The sequence below is a fragment of the Talpa occidentalis genome, unplaced genomic scaffold (genome assembly GCF_014898055.3).
Source record: "Talpa occidentalis isolate TD23 unplaced genomic scaffold, MPIMG_talOcc4v2.1 talOcc4.4, whole genome shotgun sequence".
NCBI classification, from domain to species: domain Eukaryota; kingdom Metazoa; phylum Chordata; class Mammalia; order Eulipotyphla; family Talpidae; genus Talpa; species Talpa occidentalis.
The window spans coordinates 114203681-114216911 of record NW_023604295.1 but is presented as its reverse complement, the minus strand read 5'-3'; the positions used below and the strand labels follow the sequence as shown (position 1 = coordinate 114216911).

The 13231-nt window shown below is 46.3% G+C and overlaps 1 long non-coding RNA gene across 2 annotated transcripts; it reads right to left on the bottom strand.

Moving 5' to 3' along the window:
- Nucleotides 1-1071: 1071 nt before the first annotated feature.
- Nucleotides 1072-12631, bottom strand: LOC119256961 (uncharacterized). Of its 2 annotated transcripts, XR_005127942.2 has the most exons (4): nucleotides 12508-12631; nucleotides 10059-10145; nucleotides 9698-9801; nucleotides 1072-1314 (listed from the first exon to the last, which is right to left on the bottom strand). It is a non-coding gene; the product is annotated as an uncharacterized LOC119256961 (long non-coding RNA). The 2 variants fall into 2 exon arrangements; XR_008553723.1 differs by lacking the exon at nucleotides 10059-10145.
- Between the last annotated feature and the right edge of the window lie 600 nt (nucleotides 12632-13231).

The window sequence follows — 13231 nt, the reverse complement described above, 5'->3', positions numbered from 1 at the left end:
TACTGAGGACCAGAGGTGCCAGCTGACATGTGGCCACAAAGGTGGTTAGTGGCAAAATCAAGCTTCCCAATCCCAGCTCTGGTACAAAGTAACTGTGACGGCATTGCCCATGTCTGGGCCTCAGTCTTCCCATCTGTAAAGTGGGTAAATTGTTCCTCTTGAAATAAAATGTTATGATCTAACTCTTTCTCTGTCTCTGGAGGTACGGGATTTTTCTTGGTGCCAACACTGCCTCATCTCCAGAGGGTTTGGAAAGCACTCTTTCTGGTGTTAACATTGACTACTGTTAGCAAAGACTTGAAAGGGTGTCTGAAGGGTGACCTTGATGATGACTCCAGATTCTTTTCACTGTGTAGGGTGAGGGAGTTCTTCTAAGTCACAGCCCTTTTGATGATAAGGATACAGAGGTTCTTCTGTGTCCAGAGAGGCCTTGCTAGGTGGGTGTATTGTCCAAGCCCCTTGTCTTCAAGAGGATGGACCAGATGATTTAATAATAAAAAAAAAAGTTCCTAATAAAACTGACTGGGCAGATCACTAACCACCTTCTTTCAAATCTTGTTGGGTAGCACATTACACTGCTCCACAACCCTCTGAGCCAGGAAGCTGTTTTAATGTTTAACTTTAATCCCTCCTGCTGTAATTTAAGGCCTTTCCTCTTGTTGAGTGCAAATGGAGAACAGCTGCTCACGCTCAGCGCCTGACATCAGCCATTTCTCAAGATGACCCTGCGAGACAGGCCAGGGTCATTAGATCTAATTTGGTGCTTAGCAAATATGTATTTATTCCTGCATGCATAGCCGTGGTCATGGACTGGTTTCTTAGGTACGAGGAATGGCTGCAGGGTGTCTCTGTAGATCTTTGTCACCTGCTGTCTGTATTACACTGGGGAGCCTGGAAAGACAGAGACCCTGCCTGGTTGGGTCATTGTGAAGGCCTTAGGTTCTACTCCAGAAGTCGCTTTGTGAGGGAGCAGCTTCAATGGGGTGTCTGAAACTTTAAGCTTGAGGCAACCAATCCCAGGAAAGAAACCGAAAAAAAGTTTCTGAAAGAAACTCTCTGGCTCCTCTTTTGTCTTGGTGTAGCTTTATTTCTGGGATATCCTAAAAAAATACATTTATTTAAAAAATTTACCAAATCTTTGCATAATTCAGAATTCATGTGGACATGTTTCAAAAGTTTCTGAGACTGTGACGTCAACTCCAAACAAATGTCAATAGCTTCTTTGATTGGTGGAAAGTTTAGAGGACCTCATGATGTAGCCTCCTACATAGATAGATGGTGATCAAGACAGAGTCCCCCACAGACAGGGTTTTCCTGCAGCAGAAGTCATTATTTTTAGATTATTTGTCATAATTGTTAAGCATCTTATCAGACCAATAATAATACCCATATCTTATTTTGACCTTAGTACAATTTTCATGTATAGAGAGCATAGAATGAAAAGTTCTGTGGACGCCAAAATGAAGTCCCATATATTAATAATAGCAACCCCAAACTAGCATCTACCCAGTATAGCCTCAGTGTCACACCAACAGCTGCTGCGGGTGGGCTGCCACCTTCCTCTGTGCTCACGACTTGGTGTTCGTGATTCAAAAATTGCAGCAAGCATGTCAAAGATGCAACGGGTGTCAGATCACATAGAGCGAGCCAGGAACTCATAGACACAGAGGAGGAAAGGATCTTTTCTATCTAGCAGTTAAGTGGCCCATGTACTCTGCCAATTATTCTCAAGCAGAGTCAACCTCTACCTGCAGGCCGGAAGGGGTGGGGGGCATGTTCTCTATCCCATTGTCTCTGGTTCCCAGTGTTCTAAGCGGGGTAGTTGTTATTTCTCAATGGGAGACTTAATTCCCAGAGGACAGAGACTCTTCTTTGGCCTCACTAAAACTAGGATCCTACCTGGATCTGAGCATATAGTATAGAGCAGAGCACAGAGCAGGGAGTACGGAGCACAGAGCAGAGTACAGAAGCAGAGCCTGCTGTTCTGCCTGTTCCACTGACTAGAGCCTTCTGTTCCTGTCACCTCCACACGGGGAGGGTTGCAGTTTCATCAAGGCCCTTTGTTCACATGCTATGGCCCAACTAACAGGCCAGAGGCATGTTTCTCCCTTGAGGGCCTGGGTCTTGGCGACACCTTTGTTCTGGAGGATTTGAACATATTTCCTACACTCAGAGCCGCTTAAGGGCCCCCAAAATGCAGGCAGCTCTCTCCTTTTGATGACACCAGACAATGCTCTGGCTCTGCCCAGGACTCTGGATTTCTTGCCCTCGGGGCAGGAGAGCTCAGGAGCTGGGAGCATCAGCATCACACGGGATTCCAGGAATTAAGGGTCTTCGAGGGAGGCACAGGGCCAGGGGTTGGGAAAGAAGGGGAGAAGAACACAGAGTGTCAGGAGGGGGATAATCTCTTTAATTAGCAAATCTGGGGATGTTCCAGGGAGCATCTGGATTCCCTGCCACCCCCAGGGAACAAGTTGAGGGCAAGAGCAAGAGCCAGAGGGTTCTGGATCCTCTGGGGGTTGTCCTAACCTTATGTTCTTTCTGAAAAGTGGCAGGGATGAAATATAATCCAGCAATTAACCACCCCCATCGTCACTTAGAACAACAGTATCAACAACAAGAAGAGGCACAACAAACCCCAGAGGGCCTGCTCGGTGAAATGTGCCTTTCTTAGCTCAAATCTTATCTGGTTCTTTCTCTCTGTCTGGCCTAGCTGTGTTTAGAGAAACATGGATTACATGTTTGGAAGAACAGGAGAGCAAGTGTCAGGGAATTTCAGAGGCCTAGACCCAGTGCCTCCACCCCTCTGGGCTCCACCCCTCTGAGTATCTGGCCAGGCTATATCCCTCTCCCCAAAGGGTAAGCTCTGACCTCAGAGGATCTGCTTGAGAGGAATGGACTTTAGGGCACAACCTGTCCTTGGCCCCCCTTCAGGCTCTCTTTCTTGGGAGGCTGCATTCCCATTCATAAACCTCCTCCTGAAGGGCTTAGATTTGAGCTGTTCACTCTATCAGTCTATCAGAGGCCTGGGTCAAAGCTGTCCTGGTTGGTTGTAAGTCTCTCTCTCTCTCTCTCTCTGGCTTTCAGGCTCCAGGGCAGCTGAAGAGGGTTGACAGCCCTTTGGGCCTGAAAGGAAAAAAATTGCTGTACTCCACCCACTCCCATCCCTGCCAAGAAGCTGTCCTCTTGGGAGCCACTGTGGGGCCATTCCATTCCTTGGAGCTGCTTCTCGGGGCTGAGACACACTGCTTATGATAGGGGAGAGAAAGCAGCCCCTGTGAAAGGGAAGGTGGGTAAGGGATGGAAGAGGGGCCCCTGTGTGTTGGGGGGTGGGGTGGGGTGGGGCATGGGCATGAGAGAGGGGTACTGTGCCTGCATCTGTGTGGCTGTGAAATGCTCTACAGGTGCTTTCATAGGTAGATGGCTAGGGAGAGGGAGACAGGCATAAACACCCTCCAGAGGTCTTGAACGCAACCCTCTCATTTTACAGAAGAGAGTGAGGACTAGAGGATGAAGGCCTTGCTCACTGTCATACCACCAGGGCTCAAGAGGAAGGCCAGATGGGAAACCATCCTCCCAACTCTTAGTCAAGACCTTGGAAATCACCTGTCACCAAGAAGGGGCTCCTAAGCTTTAGAAAATCCCTCCTCACCTTTTTCTAGCATGTAGGGAGCCAGTGTCTGTGGGTTTTTGTAGATGCCTCAGGGACTGTATAGCTGACACCCATAGGAAATTTTAGGCTGGGCAGAAAATGAGGCCAGAGGCTATGAGGAGAGCTAGACAGTGAGGAATGGGTACACTTGGGGGATACACTGCTGGGACAGACTTGCTCATCCTGCTGATAAGCAGGGCCTAGGAGGTTTCTGAGGCCTTTGGCTCCTCTGTTTGCCTCAGAACACATGGAGGCCCTTAGGCTGATTTTGTCACTCTCCAGGAAGGGCTAAAAGGATGGTTAAGGTCAACTCTCACCTCTCTCCTCTTTGGGACTTCCCAAAGATCCAGAGGTGCTAGTGAAGGAAGGGGTTGTAGAATCCCTTAGTTTAATCCTCTCATTTATTCATGAGGATGAGGTCCAGAGAAGAGGGAAGGGAATAATAGCAGAAGGGAGAGCCAGGAACAGAGAGAGAACTGGGGTCCTAGTGGGGGGTTCCCAGGAACTCAGTCTGAGCAAACACACACAGGCACTGCTATTGACTATGTCTGTGAATATAGAAAACACATTAATATATATGGCTATGATTTCGGAAAAATGCCCCACAGATAAAAGTTGCTTTGTGTCAACTATGTCTAGTCTTGAATTCCCAGAAGCTCAGCAGCTCTCATAGGCAGTTCAGAGGGTTACTGTTCAGCAGCTACCTGTGTAAGAAGAGGTGGAGAAGCAAAGGGGATGAAGACTTGGGATTTGGAGTCATCAAGACTTGGATTCCAAGGCAGGCTGGGTCCTAGCTACCTCTTGACCCTGGGCAAATTATCTCACAGTTTCCTCCTTTGTACTTATTCATAGTTGTGACAATGACATGGTAGCAGGGGACATAGGGCATGTTCAGTAAAAGTCCACTTTAGAGACTCCTTGGGATCTTGGTCTAAGTCACATTCAAAAGGACCTCATCATGGGAGGCTAAAAAAAAAAAAAAAAAAAAAAAGAAAGGAGGCTCCTCCTCCTGGAGGGATGTAGGCATGCTGGCTCTGTTAAAATTCAAGTGACAAATCACCCATAAGGTGCAGTGGTCCAGGCCTGAGAATGCTGGGTCCAGAGAATTCAGAAGAAAGTTTATCTCAGTTTCAGATCTTGCCAATGGATTGGCAACCTTTAGGGAGGTCATCTGGGGAGTTTCATCTTTATGCTGAGCTTTAGGGCTCCATTATGGATTGAATTGTGTTACCCCAAATTCATAATTTGAAGTCCTAACACCCAGTATCTCAGAATGTGACTATATTTGGAGATAAGGTCTTGAAATAGATGATTAAATTAAAGTGAGATAATTAGGGTGGACCCTAGTCTGATATGGCTGGTGTCCTTATAAAAGAGGAAATTTGGACACAGACAGTCACAGGGGGAAAGACCATGTGCAGACACAGGGAGAAGATGACCATCTACAAATGAGGAGAGAGGCCTCAGAAGAAATAAACTTCTTGACATTTGATCCTCTAGAATTGTGAGAAAATACATTTCAATGGTTGGAGTCACTTTCTGATTCTTAGTTCTTGAAGCCAGGGCTGACTGAGCATGCAACCAGGTCTACTCAGGGGTCCTTCTGAGAGCTGGAGACACACAGGGCTGCCTCCTAGGGCTCCCAGATTCCTGGTCTGACAAAAGGATAGGGCCCAGGCTCCAGTGCTTCTTGGTCTCTTGTGTTTGAACATCTCTTCTTGGGAGTCTGTTAAAGAGGCAGATTCCATGGCCACACCTTCCAGGGACAGTCTTATTTCATTATATCTGGGAAGGTTCCCTGGGGAGGTTCCTCTGGTGATTGTGTGGACAGAGTCATGCCTCAGGGGCATGTCCTTGGCCTCCAAGGCTCACCAGGGCCTTCACTCCTGGGAGTTAGTGCTGAGGGAAAGCTGGCAGGTGTCACCCCTTAGTTACTTAGGAGGTTAACTTGCTGGTGGGGTTGGAAGCGCCCAGATCTGCCTGGACACGAACTCTCTGCCTGCCCTCCCCCACCCCTGCCTCCCAGCTCTGCTGGCAGCTGAGGCCTGGCAGCCTGTCTGTCTCTCAAACCTGTGGTAGAGTGAGTGGAGACTGGTCTGGCCCTTAGGCCTAGCTGGGTGAGGGAGTGACGGGGAACTTCATGGGCTGGATGTTGGGTTGGGTGTGGAGAAGTTATGAACTCCTCAGTGTCTCACTCCTGTCAACTTTCAGCATGATATATGCACAAAGGTACCTTTTATAGGTGGGAAATTATAGGTGCTGCCACTTCAAAGGCCTTGGCAACTGGAGTTCCTCTTTGATAGATGACAGTATTATTAATGGTGATTTATTGCTGGGGCCATTTTGACAACAGAAATAACCAGTTTCCCCACCTTCTTGGTCCCTCTTCCCCCATACCTTCCTGGCTTTTTTTTTTTTTTGGCTGAGAGGTTGCCTCCCTGCCTAGAGAAGTTTAAGGCACACAGTGAGGTATCTGGCTTATTAACTTGTCATCAAGTGTCATAAAGTTTAGTGAAATGCTGGCAGATTGTAATCCTAAACAGGGCAATTACCCTGTTATTAAAGCAGCTTCTTTCTTTTCCTCTCTTTATTTTTCTTTCTCTCTCTCTCTCCACCTCACCCCCAGCTCCCTGCCTGGTTGGGTTTGTTCTTACCTCTGTCCTACTTGCTTGATTAGTATTGAGCAAAAGTCTCCTGCTTTACAATTATCCCAGTGTAAACCAGGCCTTGGCTAGGCAGAACTCTGGGAAATGAGAGAAGGGGGTGATGACACTTAAGTGTTTGGGTCTTGGGGCCTAAGAGCTCTTCTAGCCATGGCAGCTGCAGGAAGGGAACAGCGAAAAGCAGGAGGTGGTAGGGCGGTTTCTAGCTCCAGATCCCATGGCAATAAGGTTGCAAAGGGGAGGCAGAGCTAATCGGGGTACTTGAACTTCCATTACTGCCTGGTACTAGATTGCTTTTGGATCTGGAACCAGAAGTGAAAAGTAAAAAAGGGACATAATGGGGGGTTCAGAAGGAGAAGAATCACTTAATGTGAGTTTCAATCCTGGCTGTAACTCATTTGTGATTCCTCAAACTGAGACTCAGTTTCTAAATCTATAAAATGGGTCTGCTAATTCTTGCCCTGTCTACTACACACAGTTTTGGGGAAGATCAAATTACATGATGGATATGACTGAGGATGGTTCATGGCAAATCACTACAAATCTAGGGATTACTGTAATTTCATAGTTACTATTGCAGGTTTTTATATCTAAGTGAACCTCACCTCCTATTATACCAAAGGTTTACAAGAGATTCAGCCTTATGCTTCCCCTTATATTCCTCAAGGTTGTAATGACCTTGGTTTCCAAATCAACTTGGGAGGCATTATTTGACTCACGGCCTGAACAATGGGACTTTTTAGCACTTTCATGATACGTACTTGTTATTTGTACAGTGCTGAGTTAAGAATACAGAACTAAATAGGCTGGAGGCAAAACTGAAATAATTGAGTTAAGGTTTGCCAAATCTTGAAAGGAACTTAGAGATCAGATTGTTTATTTATCCCAATTTATAGATTTGTAAATTGAGGCTCAAAAAGTTGCTGAACAATATTCCTGAAGTCACCAGGTAAACTATAGGCAGAGGTGGGACTAGAATTTTTATCCTTCCCAGCCCATAGCTTTCTCTACAAGGTGAAGCACCTTTCCAACCCTGACTCTGAGTGATCTTCCTTTTTTCTCTAAAAAGTCATCCCTCCCTAATGGTATCTTCATCAATTAGCTCACAGGACTGCTAGCAGTCATTTACACTCTAGTGAGAATTTAAGCCAATATTTAGTTCTCTCAGATGTATTGCTTTTGTAGCCTCAGTCCCTTCCTAACTCCCTCCCCCCACTCCCCATAGTGCTGGGCTTTATTCCCTATGATTAAAGTTACTAACACTAGCGAAAAGAGAGGCAATGCAATTTTGAGGAAGGGACTGATGATTCTTATCCCCTGAAATCACGTAAATTGCTTACTCTATGGGGCAGCAAGGGCTGGGCACTGCTTCCTGAATTATACTGCTCTGGATCAAGATCTATGTGTTCATAGTTCAGAGTGTGTTTGTCAGGGCCTGTCAGGAGTAAGGCTGGATAGATGGATGGATCAGACAGGTTTAAAAATGGAAAACTAGCAGACTGATTTAAAAATGGAAAGTAACCAGACAGAGTGAAGGTGGTCCCTAAATATCCTGCCCCTTGTGTTTGTTTTCTACTTTCTTTCCCATAGTTGGAAGACACTAGAAGGCAGATAGTGTCCAAGTAAGAGTAAGTTCCAAGGGGGAGTTTCTGAGCCTCTGCTGTGTGCCAAGCACTGTGCAATGTGCATGGTGGTAAGGAAAAGGGCTTGAGTCTAGAGTCAGGGCCACTGGTAAGGGACAGGCTCTCCCTGTGGCAAGTGTGCTGGGCTCCCTGCCTTTTCCCATGAAGGGAACACCAATGATCTTTCTGTTCTTTAGTAGAATAGGGTGAGATGCACACTGAAACCATTATCGATGGACTTTTGCTGGTTAGAAATGCACAGGGGGCAGAGAAGATTTGGAGTTGATTTGAGGCATGGAGCAGAGAGAAAGGGGGAGAGAGAGAGAGAGAGAGAGAGAGAGAGAGAGAGAGAGAGTAGTATCCAAAGGATAATAAATAGAAAAACTCTGATTTTAGGTGTATAAATTACAACGAGACAAGGCAGCCACAGCAAATGTCCTACTGAACTAAACCCAGGACAGAGGCAGAGTAGGCATGGAGGGCCTCAGCCTAGGGGAGAGGTGGTACTGAAACCAGAGAAGAGATGTTATCTCCATCGGGAGCAGGAAAGTTGAGACACAGAGCCTCCCCATTGGGCAAGAACACCCTGAGCTGGTGTGGTGGGAGGGATTCATCTTCACTTAGTTCTGTGTGGCTCTTTGAGAGTTTGCTGAAGCCGTCCCACTGCCCCATGGGTCCTGGAGCACAGAGAGAGTGGAGAAGGAAGGACCAAGGTGGGCTTTTGCTCTTCCCCTCCCCCAAGTGCACTTAGGTGGGAGCTTTGGCTTTGCTGGCTGCATGTGGTCTCCTGAGGACGGACTGGCTCAACTCCCCTCTGGGCTTTGTTGGAGCAAGGCCTCTTTTCTACCCTCTGAATGCAGAGGGAGAAGACTTATGGGTTCCCATCTTTATTGTCAATTTTGGTTTCAGATGGTGTGATTTATGTCATTGATTAATTGTGTGATCTGGGACAATTCATTTCATGTCACTGTGACTCATTTGAAAAATAGGAGCATCACTCTTGTCCTACTGACCTCTTTGGGTTGTTGTGAAATGAGAGCTAATGAGCTAATGGCTAGCAGATATTTCGTAAATTTTACAGTGATATGTACAGGTTAGTTCCTGTGAGGATAATGCTTATTTTGTTACCTGGGACACTTAGAGGACAACCCCACTTCTCTGAGGAAGCTCCAGGGACAGAATGCCCCTCACTCCCTGCTGCTGGAAGGACTGGAAGTTTCCTGGTTTACAGAGCAGGGTGGCCCCTTCTTCTAATGATCAAGGCAGAAAAGGATAACCCCTGCTCTGGGGGAACATCTAGAGTGACAGTACACTCTTCCCATCTGAGAGGGGTGCTTCATCCCAGTCCTGAGTGAGTGCCCTAGCCATGCCCTGGACCAACCCCAGGGAGCAAGGCCTTGGAGATGTTAAACCTGAACAGCAGCTGGCTGCCTGGCTCTGATGGGTATCTCGGTTGGAGCCTGGAGATAAAGGAGAGGTAAAGTGGAGGCCCTTTCCTCCTTGAGTTGATAATTGCCATGCAATTGCCGCTCCGTAATTGTTCAATAAAACCTCTTGCCCCATCACGTGAGATTTATGGCTGAAACACCTTTTCTGCACAGAGGCCACTTCACATGCATGTATGTGGGTGTCCATGGGATAGGAAGGGACACAAAGCAATTCAGTGAAAATTTCCACAGGTGCTCAGTTAATTCTTACCCCTCCTCCCTCCCTGAATTGTTATCCAGAGGCTCTTTCTAGATCTGCCAGAACTTATTTACCTGTGGCTCTTCTCCAGACTCATTCCTTGCACAGTGCAGTGGCCTCATGAGATACTACTCAATGATGATGATAATGATGATGAAGACTGTGGCCTGGAAAGACACTACATTTTTAAAAAGTTTAATTCAATTCAGCAAATATTTAACCAGTGTCTATTCTGGTCTGGGGCTGGGAAAGCTATTACTATTTTTTAGAGGGATAGTGAGAGCAAGGCTTTGTGAATATAAAGAGATGACATGGATTCTTTTCTCTCGGTCTATTTTGAGAGGACAGGATGTACCCACACTGGCTGGATGGGCGTGGGATGGGACCAGGAAGGGTCGGGGCAATAACAACAGTGGGCCCAGAGAGTCATCTCACCCCGACAGGATCCTTGTTCTGCTGCCTGCCATCTGCAGGATTCTGGGTCAGTTCCTTGTCTTTGGGGCACCTTGGTTTCTTCACCCCCTAACAGGGAAACAATGGTATTCCCTAGTTCCAGTGTTACATGATTGGTGTTTTTTTACACCATGCAGGTCAATAGCTCAGCAGCCAACATCACAAAGATGGTGATGAAGATGGAGGAGCAGGACCCACTGATAGATAAGCAGGAGACAAATGACTGTCACAGCTCAGGCTCAATGCATGCTGGGCACACCGTTCTTTTGTAATTAAAAACATTTCTAAATTTGTTTTTTTTTCAGATGTAACCCACCTAAGTGGATTAAAAGCTAAAAGGTATAAAGAAATATACATAGGAAAGAAAAATTACAGCCTTCCCTGCCCCTCCCCCCAGAGGCAGCTCCTCTTTCTAGTTACTGGAGTATCAGCATATGATGATGAAGACAAAGATGATGATAGAAGTACTTAACACTTATGTAGACTTACTATGTGCTCAGCCTGTTAGTTCACTGAATTCTTACAACAGTGGTTTATGTGGTATGGACCACTATTATCACCACTTCTCAGAACATGTAACATATAATTAGACTTTTTAAAAATAATATTTATTCCATTGTAAATATTTATTTATATCTTCCCAACTCCAAAATATAAGAATAAGCCCTGAACGACAATAATTAGTGTAGAGTTTGGGCCATTGGCATCTTAAGGGATTTCATAGAGGAAAAGGGCCTTGAAATCTGGGAGAGGGAGAAGACCAGAAGTTGCCATATCTGGCATCTGCAGCATGCCTCACTAAGTCTTGCGCATCTTACGCCAGTGGTCAAAGAGGCCACACTCACCCTGGATGATGATGGCATTTTGGTATGAGGGATGGGGCTTGAAGTCAAGGACTTCAGTAGGGTGGAGGATATGATGTGAATGGCTATAGGATACAGTTGACAAGAACAGGTGCAGGTGCTAGCTATGGTGGAGGAACAGAGAGGCATAGGATACAGTTCTTGTCCCCAACGGGATACAATCTAGTCAAGGATACCATCTAGTCAACCTATCTGCCTGATCTGAGGTGTCATGAATAATCACTCCAGGTATTACCTAGACAAGTGGCTTATAGGTTAATAGCACAGTCACACCCATCAGAGCACTAATAGTTGTGCTATCACTCAGTGAAGGCCTTCTCTGTGCCTGATGAGTCAGTATTTGAGTGCAATCCATGGACTGGCCTTGCAGTGTAAATGAAGGCAAAGGGCAGATATCTGGGAGTTATATTGATCTTGATTTGAACTCTCCATTCTGCTGCTTCCTGGCTGTGTGACCTTGGGCAAGTCTCTTTACCTCCTCCACCTCTCAGGCAAGATCCTCATCTGTAAAATTGGGAAAGCATACCTGCATTGAGTTGTGGTGAGGATTATCTGTGCAAAGCACCAGCCACAGATAGGTGTAAATACAAATTATTGTGGTTATAATTATGTAACAAAAAGTTGAAGGCCCGGTAAGTTAAATGATTTGCCCAAGTTCAGACATCTAAGAAGTGGTAGCTGCTGTTCAAAACCAATCAGTTTGACAATATAGACTTTCACCACAAATCACACCACCATTCTCACAATTCCCAGTGAAATTGAAGCTCAGAAAAGGTCACAGATTTGTCCCACGTCACCGGTTAGTACGTGGCAGTGTTGGAACCTGGGTTAGAGTGACATTTACTCCACTGAATTTTATTTTTTTTTATTTTATTTTCTTTTTTTTATAGAGGCATGTTTTTATTTTATTTGTTTGTTTGTTTGTTTGTTTTTTGTTTATACATGCACTGGGTACAGTCAGAAGCATGGGAGGGTGAGAGAATTCACCAGAGCCAGAGCAGGGAGCAGAGCAGGCAGAAGGACCGAAGTACACTGCTGAGGGGAGCAGCGGGCAGCAGGAGAGGTCTGCGTGCCATGTGGGACCCTCCTCTGGTGGCCGGGGAGCAGCCGGGGATTGAACTGGCGCCGCAGAGGCCGCGGGCAGCTTCGCAACCCAGCGCTCAATTGCTGCGCCACCGGGGAGGCCCACTCCACTGAATTTTCAATCTCATCTTCTCAGGGCAGAGGGTGGGGCAGGACCCTGGATGGTTCCATGGTGTTTTTCAAAATGGGACATGCTTATTCAGGGCTTTTGGCCTGCTCATTAATTTTATCTTCTAAAGCCAGAATAACACACATGAGAGCCCAGTCACATCCCTGAGCATAAAGTGGAGAGAATTTTGGGCTCCAGTAGCTGTGGGCTCTTCCAGCTCTGCTCCTTACAAGTGTGTGACCTGTGAAATGGGACTGATTATCACCTTGAGTATCTCACTGGACTGTAGTGGGGCTCAAATCAGATGATACAGGAAAAATTCTTGGAGGACAAATGCATCTTGTCATTATGTTCTCAGGAATATCCCTGAATGTACCTGGAACGAGCACTGGATTTGATCCCAGGAGGCTCCCAGCCCACATTCAGAGGTTGAAGTCTTATCCCTTGGTACCTCAGAAAGTCACTGTATTTGGAGACAGCGTCCTTAAAGAGAAGATTCAAATGAGGTCACTGGGGTGGGTCTTAATCCAATATGAATTGTGACCTCATAAGAAGAGGAAATTAGAACACTGAACCACTCAGAGGGAAGACACAGGGGAAGATGGCCAACTGCAAACCAAGAAGAGAGGCCTTCTAGAAGACAACTCAGTCCACACTTGCTGTTGAATTTCTTGCTTCCAGAACTGTTCTATGGTACAAGCCACTCAGTCTGTGGCATATTGTTATGGCAACATTAGCAAACTAATATATTTGTCTTCTGTAGTTACTGGTTCAGGAGATGTTCTGGTCAGGAAGTTCTGAGGCCAGGTAGGGGATGGAAAGTTCCCAAGCAGGCCCCAGGGAGATGGCTGGGTAATTAGGAGGGTTAGGGTGGCTTCTCAAATCCCTGCCACAATAGCCTGGACCCTGGAATGTGTTAATAGAACTAGCATGAGGCTCACTGAGAGTTGACCTAGCTCTAGATACCCCACATCTCCTGCTGTGGGTTCTTGTGCAAATTCTTTCACTTTTCTGGGTCTCAGTTTCCTTCTCTGTGGCATGGGGAGAATAACAAGTGCCCCCTTACCTGACAGGTTGTGATGTGGAATACATGAGGAGGA